Source organism: Poeciliopsis prolifica, unplaced genomic scaffold, assembly GCF_027474105.1.
Source record: "Poeciliopsis prolifica strain line A6 unplaced genomic scaffold, Auburn_PproV2 SCAFFOLD169, whole genome shotgun sequence".
In the NCBI taxonomy this organism is placed as follows: domain Eukaryota; kingdom Metazoa; phylum Chordata; class Actinopteri; order Cyprinodontiformes; family Poeciliidae; genus Poeciliopsis; species Poeciliopsis prolifica.
In genome coordinates this window covers 169,129-195,269 of record NW_026562544.1, presented here as the reverse complement: position 1 = coordinate 195,269, position 26,141 = coordinate 169,129, and the positions used below count along the sequence as shown (strand labels likewise).

Genomic DNA, 26,141 nt, shown 5'->3' with positions numbered 1-26,141 from the left:
AAGCGTTAAACTGAGATCAATTCTGAGAAGGACCAAACGGACTCAGTTGATTTAACCCGGCCAGTTTTGCTGTGTGCGTGTTTTTGGAGAGACTTTGAAATCCAGATTGGTCAGAAAATATTGAGAAGATAAATTAATGTCGATCTCTAGTGAACCTAAAATTAAACTGACTTCACATCATGTCGGTCAAATCCTGCAGGGCTACACTGCAAAACACATCTTACCAAGAACCTTTACAAATATTTCAGTAAACTTGAAATCACTTACTAGAGACAACTAACTTACAAGTGATCTTCCAGCAAGATATAACAGCTTGTTTTAAGTCAATAATTAATACTTGAATTTTGATAGAATTGTATTTAAGGGAAGGAAAACAGTTATTGCCAACTGATTGGATTGTTTCATGCATTTTTGCTAAAGTTTAACCTTAAGGTTCAGATCGGTCAGCTTTTAAAATAATGGGTCACTTTTTAAATGTGATAACTTTGAGTCGGTCGGTCACAGACGGAAAGTTCACCAGTTTGAGGCAAACAGATCACACCTTCAGCTAAGCTACAAACTCTCATTCCTTTCTACATCTTGATTTAACTTCAGTTTAGTTTGACTATTAATTTAACAAATTTTACCTATTTGGTTTAATTGTAGTTACTCCTGAAAAAAAAAGTGATGCTGGAACGAACAGATTCCTCCAAAAGTTTTCTCTGCAGAAACGAACCCGGTGAGCTGCTCCAGCAGCCTGGTGTTTGCTTTAAAACGTAAACCAAACCCTTTAAAACCAAACACTAACCCTTTAAAACCAAACACTAACCCTTTAAAACCAAACACTAACCCTTTAAAACCAAACACTAACCCTTTAAAACCAAACACTAACCCTTTAAAACAAACACTAACCTTTAAAAACATAACACTAACCCTGCAGGTCAGGGTTCAGCAGATTCATGTTTGGGGAAGGAATTGTTTTCAGAGGGTTTTTTAGCAAATAGGTTCTGTAAAGTGTTGCAGGAGTTTGGCTTCAATTGATTATTATTAGGGAAATGTTACAGATTCTTTTCTGAGTCAAAGAAAATAAGTTTTGATTTGTATTATAACTCGGAGACCCGCCTTATGGAAACGCTATATGTTGTAGGTTGGAGTTTTCTCTCTGCGCCATCCTTTATGCTGATAGCCTCCGTATTTCTGTAAGTGACAAAAGCCACAGGATCAGAATTAGAGGTGTAAGGAAATAGGAGCAATGCAGTTATTTAAAGCAAGAGCAAATAAAGGCGTGGCCGGCGTCCTGCTGTCAGGAGCAGGTTTAACTAGAGCGCAGCGCTGGGATGGCTTTACATAGCTTTCCTTTTGTTTTTACCATCTTGTCTTGGCATTTAGGGCATTCCATACAGAGAAGCTGGTGATCCGTCACAGACTTCCTGTGCAAACAGGAAGTCTGGAGCTGCAGCATTAAAGTTGTCAGACCACATTGATGTCAGTTATGTTACCTGGTCAATCACAGATTCTGCCTCCCAGATTTGTTGCACATTTTCTTTCATGGTCTTTTCAAAAAAACACACTATTATTTTTTCTTAAATTTGGCCTGTCATTCTTTTTGTTTTGAATATTTTTTACCTGTGTGAATTTGCAGGCTTCATTTCAGTGTTGGTGAGAAGTTCAGAGAAACCAGCTGAACGTGGGAGAGTCTCAGGCAGAACTTTTAACTTGTGCTGCAGTTTGAATCTATGCAGTAACGTTTAACATTTGCATATTTTACATTGCACTTTCAATGTAAAGAAAAGGACTTATTTTAGGAAGGTGACAATATGATACATAAGAATCTTATACATATGATAAACTGCAGCTGATGTTAGTTTCTGAAAAGGATGTTGGTTTAGCTTTTTGTACAAGTTGCAGCTTGTGCAAAACATTTCCTACTCTGGCCTAAAAAATCTAAAAACCACCTCAGATTAACGAACTCCCTCATTAGGTTTTATGTAGATTGTATTTTTAATGAATAGAAACTTAATTCAGAAGATAAATGGCTTTGATTGGTCAGAATATTTGTTTTTATGTTCATCTTCAGCCGTTATATGATGAATGGTGTCTTTTGTTTTTCAGCCCCACTGGCTTTTCTTCTTGGTGAAACCCCAAGATTTTCCTTAGATACAAAAATGATTTCTTATTTCAATATATTTCACGGAGCCTAGTTTATTCTTCTAATTTGTTCAGTACTTGAGTTTTGGGTTTGTTTTGCACTTTGTATTATCTTCTCGCTCCAGTTTATTCCTCTTGTTAGCTTAGTGTCTCTTTAGGTGTTATTTTTGTTAGAGTTGGCATTTTATTTCTGCTTCTCTCCTTATACTTCAATCTTTGCCATTTTCTCCCCTCATCAAGCGTCACTCGCTGTCTTCCCAGCTGCAATCAGTTCCCTGATTAGTTCCCTGATTAGTTCCTGTGTCGGCTCCTCTGTATATCTTCCCTCAGAGTCATTTCTGGCCATTGCTTCCTTCAGTTTGCTCAGTCTGCGCTTTGCATTGATGCTCACCATCTCATGTTCTGGGTTCCCAGTTTTTGTAAGTGTTTTACACCTTATTCATGAAATCATGGCTCACATGACAACTGTTTTGTCTGCACTCTGGTTCTTCTCCATGTTTGCTTCCTACATGACATTAGTATTCAACATCACTCTTCAAATATTTGAAATTAGGTGAACTCACACATGTTGTCAATTCAAACACTTAGATGAGTCTCTTTCTTTTTTTGTCTTTTCTCACTTTTGCTTTGTTCTGCCTCTGCAAACCTCTGCATGTCCGTCGTCTTTAAATTGCTCCTAATCGCCTTTAAAACCCTGCGTCGTCTCGTCCCTCCATGTCTCCCGGGCCGATCCCTCGGATCCGACTCCTGCCCTCATCTGTTCGTCTGTCCATGGGCAGCTGAGCTTTGAGTTGATCTGCTTCTTAACTTCTTTAAATCTGGTCTGGAAACTCTTTCTGGATTAGCCTATTTAGTTCATTTCTTCCTGTCTCTTTTGCATGGCACTTCTTTTCCAGTTGCTTTTGTTTTAAATTGTCTCTTGAGTGTCCTGAAAAGAGATTTAAGATAAAATCTATTATTATAAAAGATTTATTTTAGCCACTTTTTCGATTTCTATTCAGTAAACTAAATGCTTTGGTAATTCGGACAGATAAACATTAACATAATGTTTACATTTCTTTCATTTTGTTTCCAGACAGGAAATGAAGATCAATGATGGACGTTTTTCTCTGTCACGAAACCAATGCTTCTTCTTATTTTTGGTCATTGGAGTTGTGTTTTTTTACTACTGCACAAACATAAGGAACATGGCACCTGATTGGAACTTAAATGGTTGATACAAAATAATTTGACAAAACTTTTCACATTCAGGAATGTTTCACTTGATTGGAACCGCAATTGGCAGACCCTAGAAACCCAGACGGCCCAACAGACAGCGGCTCCTTATGTGTCTCCTGGACCGTACTTGGTGGAGTACCCCTATGAGTACCACTTTACTATCAACCAGGAACTGAAATGTAAGCAGGAGAGCCCGTTTGTGGTTCTGATCGTACCAGTAGCACCACGCAACCGAGCTCATCGCGACGTCATCCGTAACAGCTGGGGAAGCGAGAAGCTGGTGAACAACCAAGTGGTGGCGCTGCTCTTCCTGCTGGGGATGCAGACTGGAGACAATGCAGAGCAAGTCCACCAGCAGCTGCTGCAGGAGCAACGAGCATCACGACCTCATCCAGGGAGACTTTGTGGACTGCTACAAGAACCTGACCATAAAGACCATGGTGATGCTGGAGTGGCTGAACTCCTACTGCTCCAGCGCCACTTACGCCATGAAAATCGATTCAGACATGTTTCTAAATGTTCCCAATCTGGTCAGCTTGCTCCTCAAGGCTCCAAGGACAAACTACACCGGCCTGGTGGCACATGGAGGACAAGTCTCCAGGGTTCCCACGTCCAGGTTCTATGTCCCTGTGGATCTGGTCAGCGATGATGTTTACCCTCCCTATGCTTTGGGTCTGGGCTACATTTTGTCTTTGGATCTCACCAAAAAGCTCATTGAGGCTTCCAGACACGTTAAAGCTCTTTACATTGAAGATGCATATTTGGGTTTATGTATGAGACACCTGGGATCCCTCCAACAGATCCTCCAGGTTGGACCTCTTCCACGTTTTTCCTATAAAATACAGTCGCTGTGAATACTCAAAGATTATCGCCACCACAACTCTTCAACAGATGGACCGTGTTTGGATTTGGAGAGACTTTAAAAAGCCGGGTCGGTACTGTTGATTGGTGAGAAACGTCCCATGCTGATGATTCTATATTCCATGAAACTTGGATATTATGAATAAGAATAAAGAGCTAATCTTATTTCAGTGCAGAAAAGATGCATGAAAATTGTTCTGGGAATTTGCCAAGTGCAGGAGGAAGTTGTGGATATTTACCAGTAAACCAGTTTTCAGTTGACCTTTAGTCCTGTAACCAGGAAGTCTAGTTTTCTTTCTCTTGGTCATAAATTTATATCAGATTTCCATAACAAAATGTGAGAAAACTGGCAGAAAACATGAGGCTATGTTGGCTGGTTTTATCGAACCTTTAAATTTTGTATTTTATTAGGAGTGAAGAGGTAAAAACGATGGCGATCACTAAGGAACATGTGTGGATAAGTGCTGATTGTGGAAGTTTTTGAATGTATTTTGGTTTCTAACTTCAGCTGAACATGAATTCACAACGAAATGCTGAGATTCAGCAGTTTAGTGAGAAATGGACATGAACACTCTCAGATATGAGGATCTAAAATAATAAAATGACTCAGGAAGGGCATTATCATTAAAACAACCCAAATATTTTTAAACATAAATGTTAAAAGACTCTCAGATTTGAAGTCAGTTTATAAAATGTTGTTCGGTTGAATTAATTCTGCCTCAAGAAACAGTTGATTATGTTTTATCAAGAAAATAATTAGACTTTTCATTAGATTATCCTGTAGACTGTCTGAACAGAAAAGTACATTTGTTTTCAGATATGGTGAAATAAAATTAATTGTATCAAGTGGATGGTGTGGGAAAAAGCTGCACACTGACATCTTGTGGATATAATTTGCACTGCAGCCAATCAGCATAAAACTCTGAATCCACAATATTTAATTCTGTAAACATTTGAAGGTCTCACAAAACAAAGTCCACCTTCTAAGGTCTTTTCTATTGAGACTGTGAGTGGCAGCTGGTCTGTTTCTGAAAACACTTGATTATTTGAAAATTATACAGTTTATTATAACTTTCCCATCTTACCTGAGCAGGTGTCTGGGCCAGTGGGAACCGAAAGAGGTCAAATAGTTCCCATGTTCCTTTTGAGCCGCAGCAACTGTAAACTCAACAGATATTCAGAACCTGATGCAACAGCTCAAAATACACAATGAACTGATTAATAATTGTCAATTTTATTGAATAATTGCCAACAGTGGAGCACAGACTCTAAAACAGGCCAGTTGCTGAAGGAACAAAACAATCAGAGCAGAAATTAAGCAAAACCTCTTAAATCCTGGGTTAAAAATAGTGCAGCCTGTGACCAGAGGAGCCAACACTGGGATGTTTAGCTGATTGACGGATTGAACCAACATGCTGGGTTTGGCCAAACATCCAAAGATGAGATTAAATGGATCATTATTTAAAGTTAAAATGATCCAAAACTGAGTTGAAACTCATAACCCATCACAAGGTTTATTATACCACCGAATTTGGTCAAATAAAATAACATTTTGTTCAATTTCACTACAGAAAACTGTTTTTATTTCCATGTGATGCATAAATATAAGATATTCACTTATAAAAGTTACAAAACCTAAAAGTAATGAAAAGTTTTTTCTTTTTTAATATATAATTAAATCCCAACTACTTTGTCATTATTTGGTATTTAGTATTGATGATTATTTGATTGATCATCAGAATAATTGGTCACTAAAATTAATGCTCGTCGCAGCTCTACTTTTGAGTTTTATTAAAAATAATTTGAATGAACAGATTCCTGTCTGTAATCTGAACCTTATTCAAAATAAGAGATCCACTTGATTGGATTTTAAGCATTTTATTCTCCCAGGCTGCCTTGGGATGTGACGGACGTTCTGTTTCTAAAGTCTCTCACCAACAGGTCAAAGGTCAGGGATAAACAGCTGTTGTCAGTTTCTTGTTGTGAACCAGAGCGGCGCTCAGGACATTCGCGCTGCAGTTTTCATTGTACTAACAGCTCAGTTCAATAATTCAGCGCTGCTCTGTCTGTATGAATTATTGAGTCTGCAGGCCGTTTCTGCGCTGTGAAACCGCCTGCTGAATTTCTCCGCTCTCATCAGGAACAGCAGCTCCTCTGAAGCAATCGGCTCCCGCCGTCAGGAGAATAGATTTAAGTTTCTGCTGCGTTCAGTTCGTCTTACTGGAACAACATTTATCCATTTATTCAAAGTGTGAAGGAACTTTGTTACAGAGAAATGACCAGTTTAAGGGGAAATGATTAGAAACACAAATAAAAAGGTTATTTCTACATATTTTCAGCATCATGTTGGAAATGTTCCAAGTCAGATTTTCCGACTTCAAGGACTTTCTGTTGAATTTTGCAATCTGGAAGTCTAAATGTACACGGGAAAACATACAAGTATTTTGTCTTGTTTCAAGTGCAAACATCTTGAATCTTGAAATGACACAAATTATTGACTGTAGCTAAAAAGGTTGGCTTTGTAAACTTTTTCACTTTTCCAGCATTACAATCGTAAGTTTTCAAACTTTTCACGCGATTTGGAGATAAAAAACAATACAAATGAACTAAAAAAAAACAGTTTGAAATTGATATTTGATGGTATAATTTATCACTGATATTAATGATGTTGTGGTTGAATTGTACACTTTACATCAGGGACAAGAGAAACTAAAATATAGCAAAATTTCACATTTTCAAATGTCTTTCACACACCTGACTGGTTCAACAAGAAAACACTTGTGTTAATTTAATACAAACAATTATCTGAATATGTTTGTAGAACATTAAAATAAAAGCTAACCTTTATTTCCATCACACAAATCAATAAAAACAACAGGAATAATAAACATTCATTACAGAAAGAATCCAAACAAATCCTATTGATGCAAATCCCCTTCAAATGCTAAACAGAGCACAGTCACACAAAAACTAAAAATGTTCATTTTAGATTTTTTTGTGTTTAGCAAATAGAAATAATTTTGTTAATAGTTTCTGACCTGAAAAAATAAAGATTAAGTCTGATTTAATTTCACACAGCGAAGAAATAAAATGATATAACTGTAAATATTTTCCAGTTTTAGGCTTTTAATCAAATGTTTGATCAAACTTTAGTACAAAACTGTGCAGTTTGAATATCAAGCACATTCAAGGACTTTTATTAAGAAATTCAAGCACTTTCCAGGATTTCAAGCACCAGCAGGACCCCAGGAGTTTTATTCAGAGCTGATTGCTGTGTTTTTAGTTGCATAACTTCACTGAGAATCAAATTAAAACCTTCTCAGATGTTCCCGCACTGCAACCGAGCCACACGGTTTCACTTCTCCAGCACAGTGTCACAATCATTTCATCACACCCAGCTCTGATGAAACTCTAAACTACAAAGGGAGCTTTTAAAATATAATGCCCTGCATTAGCACTCAGTGGGTTTCTTTGAATCTAGATGCATTTTAATAAGTCATATTGCATAAATTAGGATTGCAGGGAGTTCAGATTGGAACAGGAAGCGTTTCAGTACCGACATTTAGGAGCAAAATTCCCTCTTCAGTGATAGTCTGTGAGCTACTGTGTAAAATACAAGTGAGTGTGTCTAGATTAAGTTCAGGTGAAAGCTTTGGCCTTTTTTTGACATGAGTAGTTCCTGCAGGGCAGCGTACCACCAGGGGGCGCCACCACGAGAGGAAAATATACATCTAAGTTGCATGAAAGTTGTTTTTTGCAGTGAGTGCAGAGTTGGGTAGTAACTAGTTACTCTACTCATCTACATTTACTTGATTAGCGTTTTAGAAAAAGTTTACTTTTAGCAGCACTTTTACGATGCTGTACTTTTTACTTTTACTTAAGTAATTGTATTATGAAGTATTTCTGCTCTTACTTGAGTGAAATTTCTGGATTTTCTATCCACTAAATGAAAAATATACATGATTTAAGCAAAGATACACCAGACACAGAGCTGCAGTTTTTGCTAAAGTTTCAGAAGTTTTTTTATTGATATAATTTGATTTGGAAACATTTTATTTTGCCTGATTTTGTTATTCTTTGTTATTTATATGAATTATTGTCATTTTGTTCCTTAAAATACCAAAACTTCCACTTAACCTTTTATTTTGATCTGTCTGATGATGTAATTTAAATGATTGATGAGTTGATCAGTTACTTGAATTGACTGTTTACCTTTTTTACTCTTATTTTTTGGATGGATACCTTTTACTTTTACTTGAGTAAAACATGTTGATGTAGTGCTCGCCTAACTGCAGTGTAATTTTTGGGTTCTTTGCCCACCTCTCAGTGAGTGGAGAGTCAACATGAACATGCATTAAGAGATTCGACTAAATAATTGAAAATGTCACCTCAGCTCTAAAAATGCAGATTCTTACTTTTTGAATGTGGCTTTCAAGACAAGCTGGACAAGTTTTTACATCTTGATGAGACAGAAATGAGCAAAATTTGCGGGGAGATCTCCTTAGGCTGTTTACTGCAGGTGAAAGAGAACTGCCAGCTACTTCTCTCTGCTAAATAATCATAAAACCCAGCTCTTTTATTTCATCTTAACTAATTAGGATGATGAAATCTGGAGCAATATTCTGCTGCAAAATTCTTCCAGGCAACTCTTGCTTTTGGCAAAAAGAGAAAAAGGAATAACGATGATGAAAAGGTGGAGGTGGAGGCAGTAAGAAAAGGCTGCATGAGTGAAGGCAGTTTACCTGCTACATGTTGTGGATGCTTGTTGCCCTTTGGGAGGATTTCAGGCTCATCTGATCTGCGGTCAGATGAGCCTGAGCTTCACCTGCCAAAAACAACATATAATGATAAAATCATTGAAATTGCTATTTTCACCCTGTGGTTCGTAACAGAGTTTTGAAACCTGCAACAGACTGAACGTTCTGCTTTGTGTGTGAAATGTTTTGTTGTTGTTAGTTGTTGTCATTTGCTATAGCAATGAGTACAGAGAGAGAAAGAAGTGGTTTGATTTGGATTTAATGGTTTTTCTGCATGAAATGAATAATATCTTCATGTCCAAGTCTGACTGAGTTAACGGAGTTATTCTGCTACTCATGTATTCAAATTGTTTTTTTGCCCTCCAGTTTGTCCGCATGCGAGAAATTTCCTTATCTAAACCAAAAAAACATGCAGATATTTATGTCTGTAAATATGATTATGAGTAAATATATAAATATAAAACACACAAACTTGTCAAATTACACAAAAATCTGAACGAAAAAACGATGCGAACTGGATTTTGATACGGTGAGGCCAGCTGTCAGGGGGGAGGGTGTACAAACTTTTTCCTTGTTATGAAAACTCGTTTTTATTTGTCTTTTGCTTGAGCAAAGCAAAGCCAACTGTTTTACATGCAGACAAAAAAATTAATTCCATATATAAAACAAAACAGTTACAATTAGTGTGTGAACGATTTCTGAGTAAAAACTGAATATTTATGGGGGTGTCTTTACTTTTTCAAATAAATTTATATTCCAAAGCATTTTCATCTGATCTGCAGGACTATAAAAAATGTCTGAGATCAAGATGATGATGAGGTTTTATATTAAACTAATTTTTGCTTAAAAATAATGTCCATGTTTTTACAGAGGAAATCAATTTATGAATTTGTGCTTTAAGCCATGAAATTATGTTTTTGAAAAAGTGAAATATTTTAATTTAAATGAAAACATATATCAACATGACTCTCGGTGTAAATACAAAAAATAATTATAAGTTTATTAAATTCTTATAAAATTCTCGATATATTTCTGAAATGGTAATATTTTATTATAATTTATTATTTTCAAGCTGCACATTTTAAAAATAATTAAAGCTGTTTTAGACCATTTTAATGTTATGAAAGTGACAGTGAGCTGAGCAGAGGGTCCCCGGCCTTTGAGATCTTCTGGTCGCCCCTGCTCCGCTGAACTCGCATGTCAAACTCTTTTCCAGTTGAAAACTCCGCGGCTGCTGTTTGGGTCTCAGCCTCCAGAGAGGGCGGGCAGAGCTCTGCACAGCGCCGCCTTCCCTCTCCTCCAGCCCGGCTGCGCTGCGCCGCGCTGCGCCGCTCCGGACCGGACCGGCTGCTTCCTCCTCCTTCCTCTGGATTTCTGCTGCTGTGGGGGATTTTCCTCCTTTCGGTTCCTGAATGGAGTCGTCCCGACAGGATTCGGTGGCTGACGCGGTGAGGAGTCGCTCGCAGCCGGTGAAGCCGCCGAGGAGACGCCGCTGCCCGCAGCGGGCAGGACGCACAGCCGCTCCGACTCCTCCGGGTCCAGTCAAAGCAAAGGTAGGAGCGAATGATCCGTCCAACCGCTCATGAGCCAGGCAGCAGCTGCAGCTCCGAACCCGCTGAAATGAAGCTTCTGATTAATTGTGTCCTCATTAACGAGCCCACGGGCCACGCAGACCCCGCTGAGCTCCGCGGGACGAGAACTTGTCCAATCCGCAGAAAGACCATGAAGGTCGGCCACAGGGTTCCAGCCGCACCGTTAAGTTCTCTAAGTTATTGGACTTTAACTGAACTACCGCAGTGACGGTACCGAGGCGTTAACCCGCTGTGCAGATGATGATGATGATGATGATGGCAGAACAACATGTGGTTCAGAGCTGATTGTCAAAAACTGTGATTCTTCTCAAGCTGTTGCATCGTTTAGCTTGGCTCTGTCAATAATCCTGGATCTAATCTGGGAGGGATGGATGCAGGGATTATCGGACTGATGGGTTAATCCAACATTAATCCAGTTGCTTGATTAATTATAATGGAGACTTTGGGAGAACCTGGGAACCTCCCAGTTTGAAAACATGAGAAATGACATGTGGTTACAGGTGAGAGTCAGAGCGTAGCGAGTGTCTCTGTTGACCTTTGGACAGGTGACCTGGCCAGAGGTCAACCTGCAAGCATAAGGACAAGGATGTGAAATAGATCTGAACCTGCTCTGATGTCATAATCATCCTCTTAAAGAGACGGAGTCCCTTTAATTCCCTCTGGTCTGTTTCTGCTGATGAATCCCATCATCTCTGTCAGACCCACATGGCATCCTGTGAGGTCACGACCCCTGCAGTCGCTGCTGCGCTCGGCGTTGGTATGCCGCCGCTCACACGGAGCTTCATTGAGTTTCCCAGAGCAGAGCCGGTTACGTAACAGCTGCTGAAGTGGAAAAAAAGCCTCCCAGTGAGTGTGTGAGCTGGGAGGAACTGGAGACGATCGGATCGCCTTTCTCTCCCCGAGACTCTCAGCCCAAAACCGACGGCGAAGGCCGGAGATACAGAGTAAATAAAATACAGACGGGTAAATAAAACGTCCAGAGGGACGTCGGTGGGTCAGACGCCCATCGGTCCGATCGGCTCCCCGATGTTTACCGGAAAGAAGCAGAATCAGAAAACCACGACGGCGAATCAGGCGTAAAATTCTACCTCAGAACATTTCTAAAAATCTCAGAAATTTCTGAGTTTGAAAAGTTGAATATTTGCTGAATGAAAACCAGAAATTCTGACATTAATCTCTGAAATTTTTAGATGAAAACTTGGAAAATTTTCAAAAGTTGAACATTTAAATAAAGTCAAGTTATGGGAAAAAAGTGATAATATCGTTATCCAAGTTCTACAACTTTATTGTCAACATACAAAGACTTTATTCTCATATTATTCTGACTTTAATCTTTTACGACTTGATTCTTGAAACGTTATCAGTTTTTCAGTGTGGCTTCAATATTCGCTGTATTTCAGGATTGTTTCCAAACAAGCAAATTTATTTTTGTAGTTTTCAGTTTGTGCAGTTTTCTAACCTCCAGGCTGAGTCGCTGAAACTCTTCAAGTCATTTTGGATCTTCCTAAAAAGTTTTAGTGTTCAGAGATCTGCTCGCCTGCTTCATGCTGCCATGCAGGTTCAGATGTCTGAACTCACTGCCTCTGGTGGTGAAGGCCTGCATTGTTTAGTCAGATTGTGCCAAATTGTGGGATGGTCCCACAATTTCTGTTAGTTTAGGTGAAACTTTCTATTTATATTTGATCTGAAACATTGAAATGTGACAGAAAAATAACTGAAAAAGAAGAAATACTTTGTTCTTTATGTTTCTGTCTGGTTGATAGAATCAGTTGAAATGAGGGTTTGTGGATTCACTGCTAGAAAATCCAGTTGTTTTTGCTCTCCAGTAAGTAAAGGTCAAGCGTTTTAACTGGTTTCCATTTCCCTCCCTTTAGTCGTTAAGACCTGGTTTAGTTGGCGCGCCGGTGATGCAGACGAAAGCGATTTGGACTGAACTTTCCACTGATCCATCCCTTATGTAACAAACTGCGTCAACTTCCTGCAGAAAAAACGCTTCTCCTTTGAATTGACAGTAGACAAATCGGCAGTTTGTTACTGGAAGGAGGAAACTTGGACCTGGGAAGTCAAAGCCTGGTGACGGAGCAGCCAGGAAAACCCACATGGCACCAGAACATCTGAGCCCGTTCCTGGTTTCACCGCCTGATCTGAGCGATGATGAGAGCGCAGCTCAGGTTGGCGGTTTGCAACGCGACTGTTTTCACTTTTCAAAGCTTTGGAAAAAACGGCTATAAAGTCATTTATTCCTTCAGATGTAACTTGTTAAACGGGACAGATCATTCTAAAGCCACTTTTAAGCTTTTAAATACACTTTGTTAGACTGCAGACAACCTAAATGCTCTCAGAGTCTTTTACCCTGGGAAAGCACAGGGCGACAGTGGACAGGAATGAAGGTAGAAACCTCCTGCAGGACCAGAACCGGGCTTTTTGTTCAAACCCGTTTCCACACTACACAAGTTCACAGCAGGGTTTTAATGATCATGTTTTGTTTTCTTCCGTCTCCAACAGCTCAGAGCCCAAGAAATCATTACAAATGGCACGACTGCAACAAACCTCTTAAAATGTTCCCAAACGGAGCGTTTGACTCTTAAACTCTTATTTGTCCTGCAGGAAAAGAGAAAAACCTCCTTTTCCTCCCTCGTTCTCTCAGTTCATGTTATTTTCTCTGTAATTTCAGGGATTTTCAGCCTTTATTTCCTGTTTTTTCCGTCCTCTCCGAGTCGTCTCAGCCCCTCCAGGGCTCTCTGTCTCGCCCATGTTGCTCTCGCGTCACGTTGCTTCAACCTTCATCTCCAGGTGGCCTTCAGTGTTCGGCTCCTTTACCTTTCCTTGTGTTGTTTTTCTCCGTGATGAATCTGAGTCTGAAGGTTTGTCGCTTTAATTCAGGACAATGCTTCCAGAGTTGCTGAATAAATTAACGTTTAATTCTTCTGTTAAAACAAATTCACCTCCTTTTTGTTAATTTTCTGTTGTTTTAAATGATCTGAATGTATTTTTACCCCAGAAGCATTTTTCTGATATATAATCCCAGTCATAAGGGGATTATGAAGCGAAACGTCTCTGCAGGGCTGCAACTAATGATTGTTTTAGTGATCAGTTTTTCCACTCTGCAGGTTTTTATTTAAACACTTATTTCTAATACAATATTAGAAATACATTAATAATGCACCGAAACAAATAATTAAATCCATTTTTAAATCAGAAAATAAACATTTTATTGCCTGGAATGTAATCACAGCTCTCATTTAGTGAATGCTTGAATTTTATCAATTAATAATTAGATATAAAAAGTTTTTGCAGGATGCTAATCAGGTGAAGCTAAAACTGCTAAAACATATTTACAGATGAAAAAGTTTTTCTTTATCTAAAACTGAAAAAAGTTAGAATATTTTGAACAGTTTTATCTGAACTGCAGCTCTGAGTTTTTGAGTCAGTTATTGATTAATCAGTTACTGAATCACAAATCATTTGATTAATTGTGATTATTGTGATTAATCTGATTAATCGTTTCTGCTCTACGTCTTTATTGGCTTCTTGTGTTCTGGGTGTAAGTCAACATGTTTTCTAGGGAAGAACGGGGGTCAAAGGTCACATACTGAAAACATGCTGCAACATGACGACCCCGGTGCACCTGCCGCTGCTTCCACATGTTTCCGTCTGGGAGGTCGAGTTTTGACGATGCAGACATTTATGTGTCTAATCCGTTGCCTGAGCTCCACCCTGTTTGGTCGGCTGGTCGAACCGCTGCGTTCTCTGCACAACGGCTGCTGGAAAAGACAAATGTTTTGTTTTTAACTTGCCATCCAGAAACCACTTGGTGCAATCTTGTTGGTTGCGCAGGAGGCTGCACTTCTGCTTGTCAAAGATGCACAGTTGTTTAACTGTATCCATTTTCACGTGCGAGTGTTGTGTTTGGGGCGTCGCCAGCAGCAACTTATTTGCATTTAAAGTGACAAGAGCTCATTTTGAGAACTCAGAACTAAGACTGAAGGAATGAAAAGATGTTTCGATGCTAAAGTTTTGATTCTAACCTGTTCAGGGAAAACGGGTTGGAGTTGAAATCATCCTTCAGTGAGGATGATGGTTCCACTCATAAAATAATTTAGTAGTTTTTCAAAACCATAAATCTTAAACTTTTACCTTGAACCAGTGAAGTTCTGTGATTCCCACTGAAACTCCCGACATGCTGTTGCCTCAAAATGCTAATGATGGATCTTCAGCAGAGAAACGCATCAGATCAGATGAACTTTATCATGTATGACAATCTCTGCGGCTGCAGATGTCACTAAACATTATTTACTGCGTCAGAAACACAGAGCTGCATCAAAACAGTAACAGAGTGCTACTGTCACCATTTCAGATCGTCATGATCACATCTGCATAATTGCTTTAATGATTTTCATGAAAAAGGTGAATTACATGAACAGAAATGTCAGATTTTCACCTTATTTACAAAACCTGAATGTGGAGCAAAGGAAGAAATAACGACACAGACGTCAAGATGCATGTCAGTAAATAATCACATCATGACAAAGTTCATTTATTAGTTCACAATTCAAGCTTATAAAGCTAAATGACCAACACTGATATAATCTTAATTCATTTCTGTGAATTTGAAGATTTTGGCTCACAGATAATGACAAAATTCAGTTTGTCAGAAAATGTGAAGGAAATAAAATTATTGCTTTATTTCCAAAGGGTCATTGCTAATTAAGCTGGTTCACAAAGTTCTGCATCCAGTCATAATTATAGAAAGTTGAGTGGAAGGAAAAAGTGTGGTAGCAACAGGGATAACAGCAGCCGTCAGAGGAAGCATGTTCTGATTTCCAGTACTGGCACAACGCTGCGGCAGAAAGATGCTGCGGTAGAAAGATGCTGCCGTAGAAAGATGCTGCGGTAGAAAGATGCTGCGTAGAAAGATGCTGCGGCAGAAAGATGCTGCGGCAGAAAGATGCTGCTGTGAAGAAATATTCAAGCGGTTAGATGTTTTTAATCATGCTTTTATTTTGAAGTCAAGTGAAAACTGTTCTGTTTCCTGTCCTCATGTTCGCTCCCTTGTTTCCTGTAACTTTATTTCAAAGAACAAAATAAAACACAGACAAAAGAGGATAAGATTGTTGCTGTAGCATTTTAATATTAGCTTCCATTGCATACTGTCTTGTTAGCTTGCAGTGCATACCTTACTTGGTGTAGCGCTTTAGCATTAGCTTTAGCATTAGCAGATCCAACGTTTCACCCCGTTTCTCTCTGTGATCGAGAAACTCTTTGAATCTTTTAATAACTCAGATATTTTCTATTGAACTTCCTGCTGTAGACCCGGTTCTGAAGGTTCTGGAGGTTTTGAGAACCTTTAAGTTCTGCAGGTTCTGCAGGTTTTGCGTTTCTGCAGGTTCTGCAGGTTCTGCATGCATGTTTTGCGTTTCTGCAGGTTCTGCGTTTGGGTTCCTTGTTCATTTGTTGACCCAGTTTGGTCCAACCTGCAGCTTCCAGACAGACTCACATTTCACTCTGGAGCATTCATCACCCTCCACCACCGTGCTTACAGGCAGTCCTGGTGTTTGGTTTGGCTTTACAACAATATTAGCTGTAGCTATGACCATACAATGCATTACTTATAGAAATCAGCTAAATATTTAGGCTTTCAGCAGAAATAAAAAGACGTCCCGCAGCTTCTCTTTGTGTCAGATTATTCTTGAAACCTCTGTTTTCAGTTCCGTTTCTGTCTTTGAAGCTCTGAAACGCTGCTGCGATGATGCGGCATAAATGTTGCATTATTCTGACGTCTGAGATGCGCGAGGACGCTGATGTTCAGCTGAAGCTTCGCCGCAGGATTAGAGCCACTTATTGCTGAACTAATCAGCCTCTTTTCTGCACTCTGAGGCATGTCAGCCGCCGCCTTTGATCTCTGCGTTTTCCTACCTTCGTTGGAGGTGGAGTAGGCGTTTGGGCTTGATTTGCATACAAAGCTATTCTTGCTTTCTCTTTGTTCTCCCGCAGAGTGCAGAATGAGTAATTGTCATCAGTCAGACGTGTTTATCTCTTTTTATTTGGTGCAGATTTGACGTTGCAGCGGTTTGAAAAATGCAGACGATGATATCTGCTGACTGACGTCTCCCAGTGACGCGACGAGAAGAAAGGGAATAATAATCAAACACAAAGAAGAAAAACTTTCATAATCAGCGCAGAAAGGAGTGCGATCTTTTCACATTGATGAAACAGATAAAAACTGTGGATTTGATTGTTAAAATAATATTTAGGCATAAAACTGTTATCTTAAAGACTCAATGTATATGACTAATGCCTTGACGGCCACAAAAAAAGTTATGACGGGCCGAATTTGGCCCCCAGACCATAAGTTTGACACATTAATTACAGAATGATGAAAAAAAATAATAAAAATTAAAAATGTTAACATTTAAAATAATTCTCTATTACTGGTATGAATAAGATTATTATGATAATTACAATTATTTTAATTAATGATAAATAATGAAAATACTCAAAACTGATTAAACATGTAAATATTTTAAAATATTATTCAAATACTAATCTAAGAAAATTAACAATGAATGAAATGGAAAAAGAATAATTTCAAATTAAAGTAGTAAAAAAATGCTTTTAAAAAATGAAGTGAGTTAATATACGGAAACAATGTAGTGACAAAAATCAGCATTTTTCTGTCCATTTTGAGCATTTTTAAAGCCATATTTCCTTTGCATCTCAGTCAGGAGCTCCTGTGGCGAAGCGAACATCCAGCAGCTGATGAACCCGGTGAACTCACCGTTTCATCTCCTCCTCGGCTGCAGAGACGTTCGCCTGCAGCTCTTTAAGATGTTCAACGAGCGCTCCACTGAGATCAAAGCCGCGCTTCCTGATGGCGACGGACGGACGGACTTCCTGCTTCCTGCTGCTGGATCTGATCAGCCATCATCTCTCACCTGGACTCGGATACCTGTGTGGTCTCGTCTTCCCTGCTGCAAGATGAGACCTAAAGATCCAAGACCAGATTCACAGTTTCCGCCTTCGGACATTAGAAACTTTGGTTTCTGTTGATCTTTGCTCTCAATTTGGCTTCATAATAATAAGCACGAACAGATTCTTAAAAACCAATAAAATTTCAACTCTAAAAAACATTTAACACTGGAACTGTGAGACATTTTAAATTTCCAAAATAAATAAACAAAACAACAAATAAAATGAATTCTAAAGTGAAGAAAACTATCATTAAAAAACTCAAATGATACGTAAACTTTTCTCCTAGCCTTCAAATAGTTTCCAGACATGAATATGACCCTTCACAGGTAGATGTGTGTGTTAACACACACCTGGCGGCTCTGGATGAGAAAATGTGGGTTTAAAGTGTCTGACATCATCCCGGGTCAGAACCAGCGCGCTTTGCTGCATTTCCTGCCCATGACTTTTCTTTCACCTTGAGCCGGTTTGTCTGCAGAAAGTGGAGCGAAGTCTCCGTCCGTCTTCTGCTAGAACTGGGACGACATGCCAGTTCCCGGTGATTGATGAAGAAGTTTCTGTTCACTTTTCACTGCGGGTCGGTATTATTAGACCGACCCGTCTCAGAAAACATCTTTGGTGCTTTAAAGCAGGTTGTCTGTGTGACTTTATCCAAAGTCACACAGTGTGAGTGAAAGTGAGGTTTCTCTTTCCTTCAGGTGTTCAACAAACAAGCCGTGGCGTTTAATACGGAGATTTTATCCTCAGTTTTTATCAGACAATTTTTGACATTTTTACTTATTTGCATGTTTAACATTAAGGGTAATTTAATCGGAGCAAAACTGAACACTAGACACATTTTTCTCTTCTATATTTATAAAAAAATGTTTGAATTATGAATAATTTACTTTCTACTTCACAAATTACCACTTTGTGTTGGGCTTCATTATTCCAGTCAGATGTATTTGTGTTTTGGGGTTTTAATGTGAGAAAATATGGAAAAGTTGAAGGGGTATAAATAAAGTTGCAGTAATCGCTGTGAGTCGGTTGTTAAGTTTAGAGGATGAAAAAGAGATCATACAAACTGTAAATAAATGCTTTTCTAAACTGTTGCATTAGAAAAGGTTGATGAAAACACAAAAGTTTTAAATAAGTTTTACATTTTCATTTAAAAACGTTTTTACGTTCGCTTGAGTTGATTTTTCGGACGGTTGTGTTAAAAGACTTTTTCTGTTCCTATCAGAAGAATCGATCCATTTTACTGAGATATTTCATACTATTTAGCAACAGCTACTTCCTGTTTGCTACAGCTTCTTCCTGTTTGTTACAGCTACTTCCTGTTTGCTACAGCTTCTTCCTGTTTGTTACAGCTACTTCCTGTTTGCTACAGCTACTTCCTGTCTGTTACAGCTACTTCCTGTTTGTTAAAGCTACTTCCTATTTGTTACAGCTACTTCCTGTTTGTTAGAGCTACTTCCTGTTTGTTAGAGCTACTTCCTGTTTGTTACAACTACTTCCTGTTGTTAAAGCTACTTCCTATTTGTTACAGCTACTTCCTATTTGTTACAGCTACTTCTGTTTGTTACAGCTACTTCCTGTTTGCTACAGCTACTTCCTGTTTTTTACAGCTACTTCCTGTTTGCTACAGCTACTTCCTGTTTGTTACAGCTACTTCCTGTTTTTTACAGCTACTTCCTGTTTGCTACAGCTTCTTCTGTTTGTTACAGCTACTTCCTGTTTGTTAGAGCTACTTCCTGTTTGCTAGCTACTTCCTGTTTGTTAGAGCTACTTCTGTTTGTTAGCACTACTTCCTGTTTGCTGCAGCTACTTCCTGTTTGTTAGCGCTACTTCCTGTTTGCTGCAGCTACTTCCTACTTCCTGTTTGTTACAGCTACTTCCTGTTTGTTAGAGCTACTTCCTGTTTGTTAGAGCTACTTCCTGTTTGTTAGAGCTACTTCCTGTTTGTTAGAGCTACTTCCTGTTTGTTACAGCTACTTCCTGTTTGTTAGAGCTACTTCCTGTTTGTTAGAGCTACTTCCTGTTTGTTAGAGCTACTTCCTGTTTGTTAGAGCTGCGTCAGCATCTGATGAAATTACACTTTGCCGTCTGTCCGACGTTTCCTTCCTCTTTGTTTTACTTCCTTTTGTAGCTGTTAGCAGAGCAGAGCTGGAGGTGAACCGGTCAAGCCGTTCCCATTTGATCAAACTCACTGGTTAAACTGGATGAAACAGCAACATATGGGTTACAGCTGGAGCCAAAAATAATCATCAAAAACAAGATTTTTTCTGAGAATTCCCAGAATGATCAGATTCCTGAAACACTGGAAAACTGGATGTAAAGTGGCACCAATCAGATGGTAGATCAGACACAAAATTATTAAAAGCTGTAAATATTTTGTTGTTGTTCTCATATTTACAACATATGTGAAGAAAAACAGTAAATTCGTTTTAGAATTTTAAAAAAATCATTTTTTTGAAATGCGGAATTTGTTTTAAATTTTACATAATTTTTACTTTTAAATCTCATAAATTTCTCAGATTAATATAGATTTTTTGTAGCATTTTTTAAATTATTATTATTTTTTATTAAACCCAGAAGTTTTTCTTTCATTTTTCAAAATTTTTGTTTGATTTATTAAAATGTTTTTTAAAGCAAATTTTCATCTTTTCAAACTCAGCAGTTTCCTTGGTTTTCTAGTTAATTTCTGGGTTTTGGCTGTAAATTTGCTCTTTGCTGCTGTTGCTCTTGTGTGTATTCATATTTAAACACACTGAGTGTTTCTGCTGGTTTGGGTCGGATGGCCCATCAGAACCGGCCCAGCGGAGCAGAACCGGATCACAGTGGAGTCACCGGGTTGCATAAGAGCCCAGGTGTTGGGTTCCTCACCTCCTGACTGCGAGGTGGGCGGAGTGCGACCTTTCACCTCCGCAGTCTGCTGGGAGCAGATGGAGGAGGAGAGGCGAGAAAAACGCCGCATTCAGACGAATATGTGACATTTCTGGGATTTGATGGTTTTATAAAATATGTATACATTTTTATTTAAGATATAAAAGAACAACCTTTTCTTTTTCTCGTCCTCTGTGCCTCCCTGAGCTCTGAGCTGATTGGCTCATCAATTGTCAGATCCACCAATCCCTGCCAGGCCTCCATTTTTAAACCCTTTTTGTTTAACCTGGACAAAAGCTGCAGTTTTGCTCTTTGGTTTCCAAATCTGATCTTTTTATGAGTTTGTTTTATTTAGTACTTTTGGTTGTAAGCCCCAACCTTTTGATTATTATTGATTTTCACCCTTTTATTTGTTAAACCCAAACAATAAACCCCAAAGGTTTCTTAATGTTAGGCTCCTTCCCCCTGAACCGGATCGTAACAAACCTGTAAATAAAACGAAAAACTCCTGAAGTTTAACTTTAAGGAAGTTTTTGCTTCACCTGCTTCACATTATTGCACATTTTTCACTGTTAATATCTGTTCAAATGAACAAATATTAAATTCACTAAAGCAATGCTGTGGTTTTGCATTTTGGGCAACACAATTTTTATTGTATTATTTTTGAATAGGAAGTTAATTGCTTATATATTTAAATTAAAAAGGCTTAAATGGTGACATGAAAAATCAGAAGAATAAGTCAAATTTTATCCGATTATGTTTTAATTTCACTTTAATGGCTTTAATGAGAAAAGTTTTGTTTGGGTTTTTAAGGACCTTTTGATGCAGACAGGTTCTGTTCGGATCGATCGGACCGGATGAAAGGATCGGATCCGCAGCTGGCCTTGCTCAGCCAGGATGAAGAGAAATGTTTGGGCCTTTGAATTATGACAGATCAGATCCAAACGCGGCTCGGCCTCCCGAAGGAACGCCGGCTGCCGAACTCTGATCTGAGGCTGATGAAACCCTGAAGCAACAAAACACACACAGAGCATAAACAAACACACACACACGCACACACACACACACACACACACACACCACACACACACACACACACACACACACACACACACACACACACACACACACACAGACACACACACACAAACACACACACACACACAACACACACACACAAACACACACACACACACGCACACACACACACACACACACACACAGACACACCCACACACAGATGTTTAGCAGCTGCCAGATTTACCTAAAATATGTTTCTTAGTCACCAAAGTGAAAAATGAGCAAAAAAACTTTAGGATTTTAAGATTAAAGAAATATTTCAGTAAATAACTTTTTCTAATGAAATTCTGAAAATGTTGAAAATTTGCTAAATAAATTTCGCATTTTGAGATTAAAAAGTTTTCTAGTACAATTTTGGAAAAGTATTGGATCTTCAAAAGTGGAAAACTTACTAGAAAAAAAATCTGAAATTTTGGTATTAAATTCAGAAAATTTCTGAATTTGAAAAAATTAAAACTTGCTACACAACAAATCAAAACCTGAGATTGATCTCAGAAATTTTCTAGAAAATAACTTGGAAATTTGTTTGAAAGTTAATTTTGAGATTAATACATTTTTATTTTAAAAATTCTGGATTTTCCAAGATTAATTTCAGAAATTTTACATAAAAACCTAAAAAATTTTGTTTGAAAATGTGAGAATTTGCTAGAAAAAATCTGAGATTATCTTAGAAATTTTCTAGAAAATTTCTGAGTTTTCAAAAGTGAAATTTTTCAACCTTTTAAGCTCAGAAATTTCCAATTTTTTTCTTGAACATTTCTGGGACTAATCTACATGTCTGAACATTTCTAAAGGATCATTACAAGTCCTGATCAATCAGATCAATCAGACCAATCAGATTGATCAGACTGATCAGATTGATCAGACCGATCAGGATCAGAGATCAGGGCTGGAAGCCAAATCCTCCGTCCGTTCGGCTCGTGTTTGAGCCGCTGCAGAGCCAGCGCTCCCAGCAGAACGATGAAACGTTTTGTTGGGTTAATGAATGTCAAGGCTGATAAAACCTGCAGCTTCACATCCGACACCTAATTACTGCACTTTCTCTCTCTGACTGAAATAAGTGATGTGAAATGAATCTGAAACGCTCATCCTCCTCCTCGCTGTGGAACCTAAAGGACTTTATGTTCATTTTGTGCTTTTTTAAGTTTCTGATTTATTTTTTTAACTCTTAAGTTCTTGTTTTCCCATGTAGGCGCCACTTCCTGTTTTATTTTGGTAGTCTGGATTTGCTTGCGCAACATGATTCTAATTACTTCCTGTTTATCATTATTGCACATTTTGTCAGCTGGTTTTAATGTTGTGCAAACTGTTTTGTTGTTGACTTACCATCCAGAAACCACTTGCTGCATTCTGGTTGGTTGTACAGGAGGCTGCACTTATGCTTTTCAAAGATGAATGGTTGTATAATTGCCCATCTGTTTCCAGCCATTCTAACATGTCAGTAGAAATCTTGCTACCTAAGAATGACTGTCTTTTGGATCGCCTGCTGTAGACCGACCCCAACCTGTTCAAGGTCGCCTTCAACAGAATCTCAAACTTTTAGTTGCTGTGATTTTTGACTCAGTTTCCTCAGATTTAATGTTGGGAGGATATGATGATATGATATGATATGAACCTTGTAGGTTCAGTCAGCGGTCTGAGCCAGAGTCAGGACTTAAGATGCTCGCAGTGGAAAGCGGCGCAGCTGCAGCCTCTGCCAGGCGGCAGATGCATCGGGATGTTTCGGGTCTCTCCTCTGGGATCAGGCCGCTCTTTGTCTCTCCGCTGTTTTTAGCAGCGGAGCGTCTGGAGGAGCTGCTGTGATTTATTCAGCCACTGCAGAGGTGAGGGTCGGCCATGACGGCTGGATGAATGAGCGGCTGTCACACCTGCTGGAGGTTTATTTCAGGCTGCAGGCAGAACAAACGGCGGGTTTATTTACTCGCTGCTGACAGCTGAGCAGAACGGTGGCGCTCCGTCAGACTGGCAGCGGTCCGGATCTGCTCCTTCCAGCCGTTTTCCTCAGGTTGTTCCTCTGATCGGATCTTTCTGTTCACACAGGAACCAACAAACGATTTTAAAATATGTTCTTTATGTCAAAAAGACATTCTATTAAATAAGAAACACATAAATCAGTTTGTTCTAACAATAAGCTATTAAAAACATGCTGCTCCATCCTCCTCCTACCACTTCCTGTCTTCTTCTTCTTTGTGGTTTCTGCCAGTAGTAACATCTGTTCTTGCTTCTAACAGCTTTTGCATCATTTTAATGTCAATGGAAACATCGACTGAGTTAACCGTGAATTTACAGAAGCCGTGATCTCCGGTGTGTTTAAAAGAAAAGCAGTAATATTTCAGAACCAGCTTCCAGCTTCTGGTTGCTGTATGCGGTTCTGTTGGGCTCCTGGTTCTGGTTCTGTTCCTGCTGGTTGATGATATTGTGGTTCCGGTTCGGTTATGGAGGACCGATCACCTGTTTCCCAGTCTCCCTTGTTACCCAGTTGACCTAACATCACAGGTTACACACGATGAAGTCGGGGAGAAGCTGTGCGTTAAATATTTCAGACTTTGCCTTAAATCTGGTTTTAATTAATTCCTTCAGATGTGATTCCTTCTCCTCCAGCTCCCTCTGTGCTGTTTATTTCTGCCGCCTGGCGGCAACGATTCGGATAAATGGATTAACTTATCGTCTACCAGTTTAGGGCTCCTAAACGCAGCCTGACGGCCCCCCTGAACATCGGGCGGATGGATGCCAGAGAGGCTCTCGTTAAATTCATTTCCCCCAGTTTGTTACTCTGAAGGGTTTTGACGGGAGCAGAAGAACTGCGAGGCGACAAGACGAGGACAGAAAAGAAAGTGCAAATCTGCAGCCGAATTAGGGAGCAGCTGCAATTAGAGCCGCGTTTAAGCTCTGCAGGTTTTTAATAAAATTACAGATCAAATTATGTTTTATTTTCCTTGAGAGCGACATGCAGGGTAAATTTCCGTCTGTCAGCGTGTGGCTAATGTGGTTTTGCTGGAGCTGAGAGGCTGATTAATGGTTCTAGACCCAAATAAAACGGTTCTTTATGAACACTCAAAGTTCATTTCTGATAGAAAGAGAACATGAAACACCTAAAAGGCCCATATGAGTTTAGAAGGGGTTGTGGAGGTGAGTTCTGAGTAGTCAGTATCTTCCCTGGAGCAATTTGGAGAATCAGGGAGCCAAGCCAGTAACTACGAGATCTGTTTTTAAAATTAAATGGATCATAAGAAACCAAAAGAAATATATTAAAAAATATTAATGGAGAGCTTATTTTGTCAATCAGTATATTCATTTATTTATTTCAGTTTTTAAAAGATCTATAAAAGAAATGATAATTTCTCAAATAAGTCTAACATTCATCTATTTATCGCTGTGTCTCAGGTTGTTGGCCACTGAGCAGACTCACTCCACCCTGAAATACAAAAAAGAAGAAGAAGAAAAAACAGAGTTAAAAAAATAAAAGTCCAAAAAAGTCTAATTCTGGTCCTCAAGCCTCGCTCTCGGTTTGGTTGAAGTGAACTCTGGTTCAGTTTGAATGCATATGTGAAACCCAAGTGGACCAGAAACCACAGGAAGTGGACTACAGCGCAGGGCATTCTGGGTAAATACAACCAAAACCAACAAGCTAGCCGTTGGCTTAAAGGTTTTGCTTTGTTTGACTCAGAGCAGAGAGAACGAGAACTGCAGCAGGAACAACATGTTGAAGTTTTAATCCCAAATCAAACCAAGTCCACCAGATGTAAAAACACTGGATCGACCTTCCTGAACGTAAATCCTGAAGAAACCAGAAAAGACATCAGCAGCTTGAACCCCCAGCCTCCCTCTGCTCCCAGCAGATGTCAGCGTTACATAATCTGTCCCTGATGCAACTTTCACACCAACAGCAGGTGCTCTGCCAGGAGAAGAAACAGCCAAACTGTCTCTGGGACGAACGGAGCCACAACACCTGGAAACATCAGGTGGCCAGAGAGCAGCGGTTCCCACGCCGCGGCCCATTTGCCACGCAGCGGACAGAGAATGCAGCGTGGCGTCAGTCACACCAGCAGCAGTGAGAATCCCCCTCTGCCTGTGATGGACGGGATGATAGCCGCCTGAGAGCGCGACTCTCTGCATGACCGAATGTCACTTTCAGTTTGCTGAGTCAGACAGCCGTCTAATCGCGCCGGCGGGGCTTTCGCTGCATCCGCCTGTCAAATTAGTTCGATTACGTGCAAAGAAAGATGTGAAAAAAACACCAGCTGAGCGGAAAACACAAACAGTGACGCGGTTCGTGGAAATGTTGGAAACAGATACAACTCACAGCGCTGTCAGAGATGTTTACCCCTGAGGCCTCCAGACTCTGAGCCTCGCTTTGTTCCTGCAGTTTTACCTCTATAAATACCAGATTTCATTTTAGAACTTCGTTTGTTCTGGTTGTGACCTCCGTTTACTTCCTGTTGCCGTCATCTGAGGCTCTGATCTCCATTTCAGCTGCATGATTCTACTGCAGAGCAACAAAGGAGTCAACTTCTGAAGACTCACAAATTTTGAGACTTGAAAGTCTAAAGTTTGCTACACAAAACTCAGAAAGTTTTAGATTCATCTCAGAAATTTTCCAGAAAAAAGGGAAATCTTTGAGCTTGGAAAGTAAAAGAAATAGAAAAAAAAACCCTGATTTATCTGAGATTTC

At 39.3% G+C, this 26,141-nt stretch overlaps 2 pseudogenes; both read left to right on the top strand.

Annotated features, from left to right (window-relative positions):
* The first annotated feature begins 1,117 nt into the window (after window positions 1–1,117).
* On the top strand, window positions 1,118–4,290 carry LOC129356391 (beta-1,3-galactosyltransferase 2-like; annotated as a pseudogene).
* Window positions 4,291–10,246: 5,956 nt separating this feature from the next.
* The window catches only part of LOC129356375 (nuclear receptor ROR-alpha A-like), a 39,327-nt pseudogene continuing 23,432 nt past the window's right edge, over window positions 10,247–26,141 (top strand).